This window comes from Crocodylus porosus, unplaced genomic scaffold (assembly GCF_001723895.1).
Source record: "Crocodylus porosus isolate Cpor-Errol unplaced genomic scaffold, CroPor_comp1, whole genome shotgun sequence".
NCBI lineage: Eukaryota > Metazoa > Chordata > Crocodylia > Crocodylidae > Crocodylus > Crocodylus porosus.
In genome coordinates this window covers 71681071-71697323 of record NW_017728943.1, presented here as the reverse complement: position 1 = coordinate 71697323, position 16253 = coordinate 71681071, and positions in this window count along the sequence as shown.

Below are 16253 nucleotides of genomic sequence, written 5' to 3'. Positions count from 1 at the left end.
CCTGGGCCAAATCATTACCAGATTGGTGAGGAAAGGGAATCCCAAATCCTCCAATCATCTTTTGCCCTTTCAAAAACCCTGGGCTAGGTCACTGCCAGCTAGCCTGTCACGTTATCTAATAGCTGATTGAATCAGCTGTAGGTAAAAGCACCAAAACCCCCCACTGAAGTGTCTGATCCTTTAAGGAGCCAGGTTGAACTAACCCACTGCTCCTTCTGGTAAAAGGCGATTTTCTTTTTTTTTTTTCTTTTCTTTTCTTTTCATGTCTACAAGCAGTCCTGCTTCATAAAGTATCATTCATGAGGTGAATTATCATTGTTCTCTGTCTGCAAATTGTCTGGATAAAGAGAATGATTTTCTGAAATGGTCTTTTGAAATCAGTTGGCTTCAGGAGAATTATACCATCTACTCCAGCTGGACATCTGGCCTCAACATATTCGCTCTTCTAAATCCATGTACACAGTGCAAATCTTGGAGGAGCTCTCATAAATCCTAGGCTCTATAAAAAGGAAGTATCTTATAGTTTTGACAATGGAAGAAAGTAAGCCTGTATGATTCTGGGTCTACATTGTGGTCCTATTTAAAGGCAGTTAAAAATGAAGAAATTTGATGAAAATTGGGCTGACTGCTGGAACACAAAGCTTCTCATCAAGATGACAACTGGTGTAAATTGTGCTGTAGTATACCCTCCATTTGCCCATGGTAATTAGTTGCACTTAATGAATTAGAGAAATTACTCACATAATGTGTGAGCCTGCTGCTCACCTGAGCAGGAATTGAGCAAAAAATGATAAGAAAATTGAGCAAGAAATTGTAAGAAATGATAAGTAAACAAATGGTTTACCACATAAAAAGAGCCATTGGACATATAGACCAAGAGAATCTCTCTTTGCCCCAGCCAGAGGCAAAGTTCTGGTACTCAGGCTTGCCAACAACCAGCTGGCATACTTGCAAGAGTAAGTACACTTAAACTTTAGCTAGCACAACCAGACCATCTCTGACAACAATATTCAGCCACTTGCAATTTTGTTTGTTGTATGCTGGTGCTGGGCACTACTGAAAAATTGCCAGGTCTCTGCATCGGCAGCTTCAATTTCCTGGCAGTGGTGATTTTTATTAGTGGCATCCACACAAGGCAGTCCATAAACATACAGTACAGTACGTAGGGTGAAGAGGTCCACAATCATCAGGGCTTAAGGAAGAAGTCTCTTCAATGACCAAGTATTGGGTGGAGTCCACCCCAAGTATAAAGTTAGCCCAGGATGAGGTGTCCTTTTTGGGGGGGTGGCAATCCTGTATCTCTCAAAGAAGGATGGTTCCTTGTTTAGGTGCTAGTCTGTGCTTAGGTCTAGCAAGCGAAACCTGCTCTAGAACAGACTTCCTGGGTGACTGGGAATCCAGAAAGAATGTGGTTGAATATGTTCTCTCTAACACAAAATATCTTATTTACTTGAATCCAAGATGGGGGCGGGGGTGCATTTAATATGGGAGAGAAAGACCCTCATCTTGGATTTGAGCACAAGTAAGGGACAGAAGGTTGCTGCAGCTCTGATGCTGGCCCCAACTTTAGGCTGGAGTTGGAGCTACAGCTACTGCCTGCTCCTTCTCCATCTTTTTCCTGCTACCCATCACTCCCTTTCCCCTCCCTACCCTGCTGCCATTTACCTTCCCATTCTGGCTCTAGTCTAGCTCCAGGCCTACTCCAGCCCAGGACATGAAGCATGTGGTTGCTCCAGCTCCAGCCCCAGCCTGGCCACACAACAAGGGTGGCAGTAGCAGCAGCTCTGGCCCAAGCTGCAATTACAAGGCCTGGCTGGAGCTGCCACCATAACAGTTGCTGTGTGGCTGGGCTGGGGATGGAGCAACCATGAGCTCCATACCCTGACTAGAAGCAGAGCTGGTGCTGGAGGGTAAGTGGCAGGGGGTGAAGCAGAGGTGGCCAGTGGGGGGAGAGCAGGCAGCTGGCGGGTGGGGGGAGACCAGGAGAAGGGACTGCTGTCTGTCTCTACAGCTTCTCTCCCTAGAAGCCTAACTCTCTCCCCTGGCTCCCCTTCCTGGGAACCTTTTATCTTCCTCTTCCTGGCAGCTAATTATCTAAGGTAGCTGGCCCCATTGCCTAGGCACTATGCAGCCTGCAACCACCCCTTACAGCCCCTGGTTGGGCTGTAACCCTGCAGAGTGTTGCCAGACTCCTTGAGCTGGCTGACTGCAATATATAATAAGGACTGCATCAGAGGCAGGTAGAAATGCCTTCCAGTAGACAGAAATAGGATATTTTCCCCCTCCTATGGTGTCCCTTCTTGGTCTCTAATAGTTAGAGACTAGGTTTAGCCCTGAACCACAAAGTCTGATATCCCATCATTTCCTTCATGTCCCAGCATTTCTTTCTTTTGTTTTAATTTCCAACTTCTAAATGTTAATGAAAGTGCCTCAGTGCTTCATTCCCCATGCCTATAAAATGGAAATTATCACCGTGCCCTAATGCACTGGGAAGTTGCTGAGATAACTACATTAAAGCTGGTGACGTGTTTAAATATGACAGTGAGGCAACTGTCCTGTAAGCATGCTAGTTTTGCTTGAATTCATCTGTCACTGACTTCAGTGAATGTTGCTCATAGGCAGAGGTTGGCACATCCCCCATCCAGGATGTGTAACACCACTGTTCATGTTACTGTTGAATTTGCTCCATAATCACTGCAGGGTTAAACCCCCAGGAAACAGCCATTTGAGAGGCTTTTTCTCCCACACTGCCTTCTCTTGCCTAGCCTCCCCCAGCATTTTTCCTTCCCAGGATCAGGAAGGCTGAAAGAAACAACCTTTGTTTAAAGAAACTCCCTGCAGGCTGGAGGAGCTGTCAGAGCTGGTCTTCTCAGAGCTGTCTGCACTGGTCTGTGTTGCAGGATTTCTAGGGATGGATGCAATGTGAGTCGACTCTTAAGAATGAAATTCACCCCAGTGCAACAGAAAATCCTGCACACCAGGGCTTTCCGGTACTCTAGATGTTAAAAGGCAGAAGAGGAACAGAAGGAGGGTGCTTATGTCCATGTATTTTTTTTACAGTCAGGGAGTTCCCACAACAGAAAAGATATGCTCCAGTTTATTAAATGGACAAATCAAAACAAATATTCCAGCCACTTATGGGCGCAGTGCACCCCCAGGCCTGATTCAACACCAGGAGATAATGACCCTAATCATTCACTCCCTTTTTTGCAGATTTATCCCTTTGAGATCAGGGGAACTACTTCCCATAAGGTAGAAAAGCAGAACTGAGCCCTAGCTGATCAGAATGACATGCTTAACTGACAGCAGAGATGGAAAATAAAGCAGCAGTGAAGAAAAGATGACCTGTCAGTGAACTGGTTTGATTCTCACTAATACCCATTTACGTGTAAAAAAATAAAATAAAATAAAAAATCACCAGAGACCTGTCAAGCTGCCCAGGATGTTATAGAACGGTTCATCCAGTGACTCATCCAGGTGTGAGAGAACAGTTCTGATTTCTCCTCAGGCTACAAACAATAATGCCACCTCTGTCACACATTTTATCACCCTTTATCTCATGCGCAGGTACCATATGTGGAAACATTACAGTAAGGCCTCTTTCTCCCCAACCCCGCAACATCCATTGAGCCCCAAAAACCACTTGGCTGGGGCAGGTGTGACTCTGAAGACACTATCATTGCAGCTGAAGTAGGACTGAGTTTGCTGATATTAAAGCCCTTTGGCCTTTAACTAAAGGCCTCTTCTGTCACTTAACCCAGCAGAATACGCAGTTCTTCAGGTCTCTGGGGACTATCCCACAATGCAAGGCAAAAAAAAATGGCCCAGAATTTAATGCAGGCCAGGAAGCATCACTGTCCACTATAAGCATTCAAAAATCATCAAGTAGACCTGGGGTTCATTTGTTTGGCTTCTGGTTTTTGGAAACATTAATGTTCACGTTTTAAAACCTTTCCCTTCTACACTGAGGGCTAGAAATGCCCTGAGATTTTTCACATAATCACATGATTCCAGAAGCTGGCTCCAGGCACCAAATATCACAGCATTTGGGATAACATCACAAGGCCTGGTAACACAGAGCAGTGTGGGATACCCTGGCCTATGCTTTTGGGCACTACAATCAGTGTAATAAGACAGTGCTGGGAAAACAGTTTGATTGTCATATCTTTTGCTTCAGTTCAAACACAACCTTGATAAACCATGGCAAAGGTGACATCTGTCCCTGATTTAGTTCCATCAGTTTAGCAACACTAGTGTCAGCTATATAGGGACAATATTTGGGTGTAGACAAGACCTACCCATACTGACTGAGTAGAGTTATTTCTGATTCCCACCAGTGCAAAGGAAAGGGAAATCAAGCCCTTAATGATGTGATTTAGACAGCACAGGGTATCCAGCAGAATTCCAAAGCTTGACAATCTGCTGTACAGCAACTGCAAACATTATCAGAATGAATTCTTATTCACACACACACTTCCACCCACTTTAACTTGACCCTATCATTATATGATGCTTCCAAGCCCAGCACCCACATATGCTGACTGGTATCCATGGGAGGATCCCTAGGAACACAGTCACAGGCTCTTTGGGCTGCCTCCTGGGCATTCTTTTTTTAGTAACAGCACTTAGCACTTACTGTGCTGTCAATATTACTCCAAGCACTGCACAGGCATTTATGCAGCAGTTCTCACAGTATCCCTGAGAAAGGTGAAAGGATGTGTTACAGTCCACATGTCACCATTGGGAAACTAAGGCACAGTGAAATCAGCAGGTCGATGACAGAGATGAATTTGACTCCCAGTATTATAATTATACTGAGATAGTTTCTCATGTAGACACTCTAATTCAATAAAACAGCTGGGAGTTCCACTTGTTATAACTATACAGGTACTCCTCACTTAACATCACCCTGATTAACATTGTTTCGTTATTACATCGCTGACCTGTTAGAGAACATATTTGTTTAAAGTCGTGCAATGTTCAGTTATAATGTTTGGCCACCACCAGCTAGTAGATAACTACTGTGACATAATTGGATTTGCTTAATATCGTTTCACTTAAAGTCGCATTTTTCAAGAACGTAACTACGACATTAAGCAAGGAGTAGCTGTACTAGTATATATTTCTGTGAGAGTCTGGATGAGACCTGAGAAGCTGCCGGCTTCTGGTCCTAGGCTAGATCCTTAGAGAATGCTGTGTTCCTTTAGGAGTGAAACACCTTTTAGGGAAAACGCTAACCAGTCAACTTCTGGTGAGAGTGTCAATTCCTCTCCTGCCAGAAGCCCCCAGGCATCTAGCGGGGGAATAACAGGTTATTTTCAGCAGGCTTGAATCTTTGCTTGTGTCTAGTTTGCACCTTTCTTGAAGTGCCTCAGGGAGCAAGACAGCGACGCACTTGTGGAAACTTTGCCAAAATAACATTAGCCTTTTGGAACAATCTCCCACGAGAAATGGTGAAAGCCTCATTGCTTAACATCTTTACATCTAAATTGGACAAAACCCCAAAGAATAGGCTGTAGAGAACAATTCTGCTTTGGCTTTTAATAAGCTCACCTAGATGTGACCTAATGGGTCTTTTTCATTTCTCCTTTATATGTTTTGATTCCATTATGCACATGTATGTGACTTTGTCGTGTGAATATAGCACCATCTAGTGCACATCATTGCAATTTTTCTTCCCTAACACTAGAAATGTGGATTCAAAATGTATTTATATCAGAAATTGCCTCTCTTTGCAGGTTCTGTTTATGTATGTAGTAAAATGAAACAATATTCCTTGTTAAACCCTTCTCTGAAGCCACAGCCTTTGTTCATGCTGAACATCTTTGATCCTTGGAAAAGGAAGATAGAAAGTTTGGAGGTATATTAAAAAGTTTCTTAGATTACAGTGTACAACTTGGGATTACTATCCAGAGCTGCAGGAAGCACTTGCTAGACTAAACACAATTCATCTAGGGACCAAAGATATCAGATTCAAGACTCAGTGAAGAAATAAATAATGCAGATCCATTTTTTACAATGAACACCTCTCCTCTATTTCCCAAGCAGATACTGAATTAATGATCTGCATCAATATTAGAGGAGTGCTACCTGCTAGTTGAGATGTAAACTCTGTTGTTAGTCCTAGTGTCCCAGTAAAATTACTATCTGGGTGTGAGATTCAGCTCATAGGAGGTACCCTACCACAAATTCCCCACCTTGACCATGAGCGGGAAACAAAACTTCCAGAGATTTGTACTTCCTTAACCCCAACTATAATTCAACATCCTCTTAACCAGGAGTCAGTGTGCTCCACTGTAACTATATTCTGACATGGCATTTATACACATACAATTGTCTGCTCCAGTGCACCGGAGTTCCGGCGCATCAATGCAAACTCGACTAATCGAGTCTGCTCCTCATGTGAGCTGCTGCGCTTGGTGCTGTAGCATGCATTTGTATAAATGGCGAAATGCACATCAGCACTGAGAAAATGGCAGTGGTGTGCTTTTGAACTAAAACACCATTGATGTGTTTTAATTCAAAAGCATGCTGCCACCATTTTCTCAGCTGATGTACATTTCACCATTTATACAAATGTACACACTGCAGTGCCAGGTGCTTTTAAAAGCACCCCATGCTGCAGTGCAAACATGTGTACAAATGCCCCTTTAAATTCTCCTGCAGATTCAGTTATTTGTATATAGGTGTTCTTCAATTCCTGTTTTGCTGTTGGGAAGCATGGCTGTGTACAAAGAAAGAGCTTTTGCATTTCACTACTGGATGATAGGATCCTTTTCTCTATAGTAATAATAGGATTGTCAACATTTATACATCTTCAGAGCAGTGTCACAAATAAATTTAATGGACACAAAAAAATTCAGCACTAGTAAGAAGCAGGTAAGTGTCATAATCTCAGTTCGGAAATTTGGACGGGGGGTAAAGGTTGTTGGTCTGTCCCCACCATTTCCCTGGCAAAATCCTGGTTTGGAGTCCTAACCACCAGGGACTGATGAACCATGGTAAAGGTGGCAATGTCTCAACCACCTACACAGTGGAGCTGGACTCTCCAAAAAACTAATGAAGAAGTGGGGCTATACCATTGGTTCAGCCACCTGTCACTGTGGCACAGAGCCTCAGACTGTGCAACACCTGCCAATGCCCACTGCTTGAAGGCACGTGTACCTTGAAAGACCTTGCAACATACGACAAATGAGCACAACCATGTGTAACAAGATGGTCAAATGTGGTTTAGAGACACAAGACTTCCCTGACCCAAGTACTGTTACTAAGGGTGGATGTCTAGGGCACAAGCCATGGACACTCAGTAGAGGTGGGGCACCAGAATGGAGACAGGCGGCTTGAGGCTGTAGCTACATAGAGCAGAGCAGAGCAGGGTCAGGAGCCCTGTCCTCAGCCCTCCGTACCTCCTGCCCATCTGCTATGAGAGGAGGTATCCCATGTCTCTGCCAAGAACCAAGTTAATACTTCCCTGGCCCTGCAGCCTCCACCAAATTGAGGCTTTGGATCCTCACTTGCCATATAAAACTGCAGTAGTTGTGGCGCCAGGAGAAATGTAATTTGGCTCTTGGTGGTGATACCTCCAATCACAGTGGTGTCCTGCCCCTGCTTCACTCCATGTAGCTAGAGCTTTGACCTACCCCGTTCTGGCATCCCAAGACACAGATCCCATCGGATACAGGTCTGCTGCCCAAGGCGCAAACTTTCCCAGTTATACTTCTGCCTGGCCCTCCCAAGGAGGACCGATCTCAAGCATGCCCCATTCACCCACACCAGGCCCACAAATGTGAATCTGCTTCAGTGGTGTCCCACATGGATACTCTCAAAAACATTGGAAACAGCAGCCTCAAGAGCAGCTGTGAGGGGAACACCAGAGCAGTTTCACTATCGTACTTCTGGTCTGGAACAGAGCGGGAGCAGGTAGGTGGGTAAGCATGTTCACCCTAGGAGCACAGGGGATGTTGTTTAATGAAGCGACTTCTCCAAGACTACAGGGGACTCACTGGCCCCCCTGATTCAAGCTACTTAGCCATGCTGGCTTTGTGTATATTGATCCTTGATTCAGGATCCTTTCAGATAAAAAGGTGTGAGATGTGATTATGGAAGCTGGCACTAAACCTATGAACTAAGTCCTGCTCCCATGACAAGGCAGCAGGAAAAATGATGTTACAGGCAAGTATTTACCAGTGTTTAACATAACTACATCTCAGCACCTTCAGTTTCTCACAGACATAACATCTTCCTAGATGAGAGCTGCCTCTTGCTATGGCTCCATCTTAGCAGACTCTGGAGAATACAGAGATGGCATTGCTCAGACTTTACAGAAGCAGTGGCCACAGTGACAATAACCAGGCTCCACCAAAACTGAAAATGAATATAGGTAAAATTGTATCAAAAAAGAAATTGCTGATTCTGCGCCATGACAGTTAATGGGAGCTTGGCCATTGACTTCCACAAAGTACAGTTGGTACCAATTGAAAGTTTTTAAATTTTGCAAATCAAAATTTTAATCAAATTCATGAAAAATGTTCAGGAAGCTTTCATGACATTTCCTTATTTCTTGACAAGCTGTACTGTCCATCAACATGTTCTGAATTTGAGACATGTGGGAAAGAAATTTTGGAAATTGTGAAGGACTTTCCGCCCCTCTTTTCAACCATCTGTACCTACATTTCCTTAATATCTGTTTGCAGTGTCTCTTCTTTGATAAAAGAATAGGAATTGCTTCTTCAACCTGGCATGGATCATAAGACTTTGCAGAGGATTTTGAGACCTTGAGAAACTATTTGGGCCATATTTGTAGCACTTCTGGTTAACAAAGTGTGCATCTACATGAGATGCATTAATGCACCTTAGCCTAGTTTACTGCATAGTAAGGGCGCATGTCTACATGTTCATGCCCTTATTGCATGGTAAAAATGGCTAATGCACAGTAATGCACATGTAGATACAACTCAGCACTGTGTTTAGTGCCAGGTCTGCCCTGCCACTCGGAGGCTGGCCTGAGCCCAGCCCCAGGCTCCTGGCTGGGAGCCTCTCCTGCCCTAGGCTGGGCTGTGCTCTGGCAGCCCTACCTGCAGGCTATAAAAGCCTGCAGCCATTTTGTGCCTTAGAGCACACCACACAGAAGCCTGTTGGATCCTGTACAATCCCCAGGACCACTGCAGGCCTCGTGTGCCCCCCTGGGCAGAACACAGGCTGCCTCCACCTGGCCTGTCCCCTCTCCAGAGCTGCTGCTTGGCCATAGGTGAGTGTTGCAAAGGGCTGCACCCCTTGCCCAGACCTGAGATCCCCCTAGGGCTGCTGGCTGGCTATCTCTGGCAGCAGGGCCAGCACCTGCTTCCTGCTGCTGCTCACCCCCAGCAGTGTCTCTGTCCTTGCAGGTCATGTGGTAAAGTGCCATATTAAGGTTAAGGCTTTGCAGGCACAGTGGATGGCTGTGATCAGCTACAATGGTCTAGTCATGCCTGCAAAAACTATGGCCTTTATGCGGGAGCTGACCCACCTTTTGGTACCTTGGGACCCAGGCTGCACCCCTGCAAGTGTCATCAGCAGGGCCGGCCAGCCTGAACCCCTACTTCAATCTGACCCGTCCAGTGACATGTTACTGAAGGAGTGGACCTCAGGCCTCCAGCACCCCACCCACCCTCCTCCCCGGCTGCTGCATCCACTGGCAGCGCAGGGAGACCTGGCCAGCGGCTGCCTTACCCTCAGCGCAGCCCCAGACTCCACCATGAGGAACAGCTGGCAATGTCACTGCCAGCTACTAGCAGCACCAGCTCCTTCCTGGGAGGGTCCTGGCCAGGCACCACCCTGCTGTGCACTGTGGGCCACGGACACTGACAGTAGCCAGTCACTCTTGCCGATGGAGAAGCCCACACTGAGCCACTCACCTTGCCAGCTCTGGACATGTGGTACGTCCCACACTGGAGGACGGCCCTCCCAGTCCCTGCCCGTTCCCTATCCTGGCCCCTGCCCCCATTCCTTGCCTGGCTTGCCCACACTCCCCTGGCCCCAGGTCCCTCCCCCTCTACAGCACACAAGAGGTGGGACACAGTTCAGAACTTTATTCAGCAGCTCATGTCCCCGCAGCTGGCCAGGCATGGGCCTCTCGTATGCTGAGGAAGGCCAATGTCCTCCTCAGTAGTGGAGGGCAGGGATGCATTGCGCAGCCACAAGTAGCCCTCCAGGTGGTGGCAAAGGTTGAGGGGCAGCCCCAGCTTGCCCTCCACATCACTGTAGCTCAGGATCCCAAACCAGGCATGCTGGTGTGCCTGGGGCACCAGGAGGATCAGCAGCAGCAGGGTGTAGTGGATCAGGCATCCCTCAGCCTGCACAAACAGCTCATCATGCACCACCTGGGGCTCATGCAGCAGGGACATGCTTGGGGCACAACAGTGACATGAGGGGGTGACTCTGGGGTACTTCCCTGGAGAGGCCTTCAGTGGGGAGGGCAGGGGCATGGCCAGTCCCTCACCCCAGTTGTCTGGGAGTCCTGTGAGCTCCGAGCCCAGGCACTGAAGGCTAGGCAGCAGTGCAGCAGAGCGGTTAGCCTACTGAGGCAGAGGGAGGGGAGTCTGGAGCCCTGGCAGGAGGTGCTGCCAGCAGCCTGACCTGTCACCCTGGGAAGGAGGCAGGGTAGGCAGGCTGCCTACAGCCAGCCCCACGGGAGCAAGCAGGGACAGGGACAGGGACTTGGCCAGCAACTGCCTGGTCCCAAGCCTGCCCCACCGACTTACCATGTTTTCTGGGCACCCATGCACAGCTGACCTCTGATCTGAGGCCAGGCAGTGCACGGCCCCTGGTACAGAGCATCTTATCTCTGAAAAGTTGCAAACTCTCACAAAAGGCTTCTGTCTCTTGCCTCTGCAGGAACAAAATTTGCATGCCAGCTCCAGCCACTGGAGGGATAGAGGACCCAGGTTGCCACCACCCAATGCTGAAGCCATCCAGATGTGCCAACTGGGCCAGTGACATATACTGGATAAGACCATCCTGTTTCAACGGCTGAAGATGGTGGCAGAGGAGCAGGAGGCATGGACGCAGGCCTGGTGGGCAGAGAATATTGCCTGGGAGGAGGTGCAGGACTGGGCAAAGTGGGAGCACTGGCTGCAGATGGAGGCCCTGGAGCAGGAATGCATTGAGTGCCAAGGACACTGACCGCTAGATCCCAGACACCGTCCTGGGCCTGGCGGTCACGTCCATGCCCCCCACTGCCTGGCCCCCATCCATGACCCTGCAGATCCCACCCACCAACCCCACTGCAGGCCCCCACCTGGGCCTGGGAGGAAGTCCTCCAGTGCCTCCTGCCCACACAAGCTCCTGGACCAGCTCGTCTCAGACTTGCTACCACCCACCTGGGTCCAGCCCCACTGCTCTTCCCCACCCTATGCATCCAAGGACCTGGACATATCTCATGGAGATGCTGGCCCTGCACTGGGGCAGACAGAGGGGGAGCACTATCCCAGGTGCTGCAGCATGAGGCCACTACCTGCTTGGGTTGCTGAGGCCCTTGGACCTGCAAAGGGGAATGGCCTGAAGCTGGGCACCTGACCCCAGGCTCTAGCACCTAGGCCCCCACAGCCCCCACTCTGAGACAGAAAAACAGAGATGTTATAGATAGCTTTTACATTGTAATGCAGGTTTTTATTGTTGGTGGGTGGGGAGGGTTGTGGAGAGGCTCTGTGTGTTGAGGGAGAAGGGATGGGGGTGGGTGTTGTGAGGGGAATAAAGCTTTTTTTTTTTCAAACATGCCTGGCCTGGGAGTGGTGCTGGGGGTAGACAGGGGGTATGAGATGTGCAGGTGGTGGGGGAAGGCAGGATGGAGCAGGGAGTGCAGGTGGAGGGGGTTGGCCAGGGCCTCCTGCACCCAGTGCCCTGGCCCCTGATTGTGGGTACACGGCTATCCTGGGGTCTGCGGGGGTCAGGGTCTGCTGGGGCCAGCAGGGTCAACACTATGGCCAGCCGGAGCACAGGCTACTAGTCATTGCTGCCAAGGGCAGGGCTGGAGCAGCAGGGTGCTGGGAATCACTGGCAGGGGCAGAGGTTGGAGCAGCCATGCTGCGGGGAGGCAGGATGGGCAAGGAAGGAGCTCCCGCATGCTGCTCCTGCACTGGGCACATGGTTCCTGGGTACAGAAGGGGCTAGCCAGGGATCAGAGGGTGGGGCTGTGTTTCCAAGATGGCTTCCAAGTACTGGCAGCTATGGCTGGAACCAGGAGCTCCCCCCACCCCGGTGGCCACAGGGGTACAGGGCAGGACTGGAGGGACTTGGCACTAACTTTAGTGCCAAGTGTCTCCACGTGTAGACACCTGCCAAAAATTGCTTACTGTGCATTAGGTTAATGCACGGTAAATTTAGTCACAACTAATTACACATGTAGATGTGCCCAAAATGCAGCTAATCTTCAAATGTTAACAAATGAAAGACACGGGTTAGCTATGATCATGGATACTTATCTTCCATGTCTGCCATATATAGAATCTCAGCAAGACCCAACCAGCTTGGCTCTCAGTCAAATGTATTATTGTCATTTAAAGACCTTCCCTAGAATTATAAGACCAGTATGTGGACTCTCTACAATCCATAAAGTCTACCTTTAAAAAACTGTATGCCCAGTGTCAGTTCCCATTATCTCTGGTCTGTATTTTTTGATACATGCTGGGATAAAGGTGATGATAATTGTTCTGCAGGATTTATATATTTATTGAAAAATCTTTTTTTCATTTGTCTTATTTTCTTAAAGAAGATTCTTGTAGCACCACAACACAAGTAATACATTTAGGTTATGACTCAAATTTATTGTTGCCAGAAGCAGAAGATTTCACTTGTTTATGCCAAAAGTACATTTTGGCTTGGTCACTGAGAAATCTATAGCCACTCCATTAAATCCTCACTCACGCTGCAGCTGCTACATTTGACCTTAATCTAAGTGGTGCAGAATGCATGAATGATTGAACAAATTAGTAACAGATGCCTCCTCTATATGGGCAGAGGGCACTGGTCCCCTCCAAATTTGTATGTGCTCCTTCCTCTCAGCACTGCATGACTACACAGGAAAGATGCAATGTCTTTTCTTTCCTGTGCAGCTGTTTCATTTCTGCTGCCTGTGACACCTCTGCTGTCCCCAGAGCTTTCCCTTCTTGTCTGCCTACCATACCAGTGATGTCTGAAGAATGCTTTTCCCCAGATCTCCTACCTGCTGCTCATCTACAGAACAACCCATGCTGCTGTTTCCTGTCATGCTTTCATCTTCTTCTATTGTGCTACTATTGATGTCCCCAGAGCCCCTACTCACTAGCACTCCCATCTGCAGCTTCCTTGTCTCCTGACTTTTTCTAGCACTCCCATCTGCAGCTTCCTTGTCTCCTGACTTTTTCATATGCCCAGCATCTTCTTTCTGTTGTCCCAGGATGCCACAAATGTCTCCAGGGCTCCTCTGCCTTTTTAAAAGGGCTAACTTTTAAGATATTAAAATTAAGATTGCAAAGCAAGGCCAAATAGGGCAAGAACAGGTTAAAGACTGTTTAGGTAAGATACATGTATTCATTCAAGTCAGCGGAACCTGATGAGATTCATCCCAACTACTTAAGGAACTGGCTGATGTAATCGCTGAACCATTGAATCGTCTTTGAGAATTCAGGGAGGATAGTAGAGTATCTAACTACTTCTGTATTGCACCTGGACACCACCTGAGCCAACATAATAGTCCTGTCCTATAAGCATTATTTTTGTCAATTCATATCTGCATACATATGACTTCTTGTGGTCTTGTGTAGTTTTTACTCACAAGAAGTTTTTATACTTCCACATACAGGCCTTGGAGATGGTTTCTCAGCCTTCTAGATCACCCCAGGATGACACACTGCCTGGCTGGGATTAGAGGTATCACTAGAATTTTGGTGCCCTGGACAAAACTTCTGGGGAGGGCATATAACTCTTTGCTGGATCTGGAGGAGTAGTCCTGGGCCGCAGCTCTCTCCAGCTATAGGAGCTGGCTGCTTGGCTGTGGGAGTTGGGTCCTGGGACACAGCAGGATCAGCCCTATGTTGCCCAGTCCAGCCTAGATGCTAGACTGGAACAGACCCATGTTGCCCAGTCACATAGATGGGTCTTACCTGCCCAGGGACTCAAATACCCCCACTGTTTCCCCACATCCAGCTCCTGTGGTTAGGCAGTGTAGGGCTTCTCTAGCTCAGCTCTCATGGTCAGAGGGCACAAGGCTGTCCCAAATGTCGCAAAGACTGGGGAAGAAAGATGTAAGTTTTAGCTGTGCTCATCTAAGGACACAGGCAGAGAATTACTACACCAAAACAGAACCATCAGCATTCCTGGATCTTACAGCTGCACCTCCAGAAACGTAATATATCTCATTCAATGCACCAAATGTCCTGATGGAAAACATGTAGGAGAGACCAAACAACGACGTACCAGAACAAACGCACACTAGAAATCTATCAAAGAAAAGAATACCCTATCAAATCTATCAAAGACAAGAGTACCTGTGGGGGGCACATTTCTCACAAGAAAACCACTCTCTCTCCAATCTCTCAGTTCTAATCCTCAAAAGGAATTTACAAAAAGCTTTTCACAGACAAGCCTATGAACCTCCTTTATCAACCTCCTGGATAAAAAAAAAAATCATTGACTAAATATAGACACTGGATTTATGACACACTATATCCTGTCTGACATCTGACTCCCCAGGTACCTCTCCACTATTTACCTGGTATATTCATCCCCCTTCTCCCCTCCCCCAGCCTGTCTCTCACCCACTGACTCCTCAATTTACATTTTCACTGACTACCTTTCTTGCATGTAGACTAGCCTCTGGCTTCTTTACTATTCATTCCATGCAGGAAGAGCACACACACCAACTGCAGATGCTTCCTCAGCCTGATGAAGGTTTTTAAACCTGAAAACTTGCTAAGAAAAATGTTTCCAACTATTTAAGTTGTTCTAATAAAATATATCAGATTCACCCAAAGAACCTTGTCTGGGGAAGAAAGGCATTTTTCTGGGGCCATCTCTAAGTCAGCACCTGGGGCTGGTTCCCCGCCCCCCACCCCTTACAATTACACAACTGGTTGGGAGAGACTTAGACAAGCTTTCTAATGCAGTGAATTCATCTCCAAATGCCCTGCATTGGAAAGCTTGGCTAAGCCTCTGCCAACCATGCGGCTGGCCCACTAGAGAGACAGCTAGCCAAGTTAGGCTAGAGAGGCAGGAGGCAGGGTAGTGCGGCACCATCACAGACTAACTCAATCAGACGCTCATGGCCTAAGCTTTCCTCAGCAGAGGGCTGAAGCCATCAGATGCTGACAAAGTTCTGTGCATGAGGCAGCCCCACCTTACTAAAAGTGACTATGCACCTTGGCTAGGGTTAATCTACAAGGCCATATCCATATGCAGGCCTTCCCCATGCTGCTACTTCCTGGGGTCAAAAAACACATGCCAAAAAAAAGTGGGGTGGCACATATGACAGTAGTGGAGGCTACCCAAAACTAGAGCCTGCTTGGCCAGAGCCACACTCCAGCTGCTAGATGGGCTCCCAGCTGCAGGAGCACCATGGCTGCAGCTCCCCAGGCCCCCAGGTAAGGCTGCTGGGGCCAGCACAGTTGCTGGCCCCAGCCTCCCCTACCCCATCTGGGGTCACCTACTGCACACCAGAGCACATGTGGTATAGGCTTTCCCCAGGGACAAGCAGCAGTGGCACAAGGTGCACCACTGCTACTTGTCCTGGGGGAAACGCACATTCCCGCTCATATGGACACAGCCCAAGGGTGCAAATCTTCTCCGCTTTTAGCCACAGAGAAAGCCATCACCCACAAAAAGAACAGCCATCATAGAGGACATTCCGGATTTTTGCTACTCTGCCCTCTATTGATAAAAAACCGGATGCCGCTATTTTTCTGTTCAAGAGAAGCTTTGAAGAGCTTCTCTCCCCTGGCCATTTTTCAAGAGAAAAATAGAGGACATAAAGGCATCCGGTTTCATATCAACAGAGGACAACCAAACTGTCTTCTATGATGGCAACCCTACCACAGAACAGCTGTCATCCCACCTCTTCCATATGTCCTGGACCATCACACAGCGGTAGAAAATAAGGCTTGGAAGGGAGCTTGGGAAGGCATCAAATCCAAGACCCGACTCAGACCAGGCCCAGTCCCAACTAGATCATCTCAAGCAAGGCTTTGTCTACCCGGGCCTTAAACCCCTCCAAGGGTCTTAAACCACTCCCCAGCCTCTCCGGC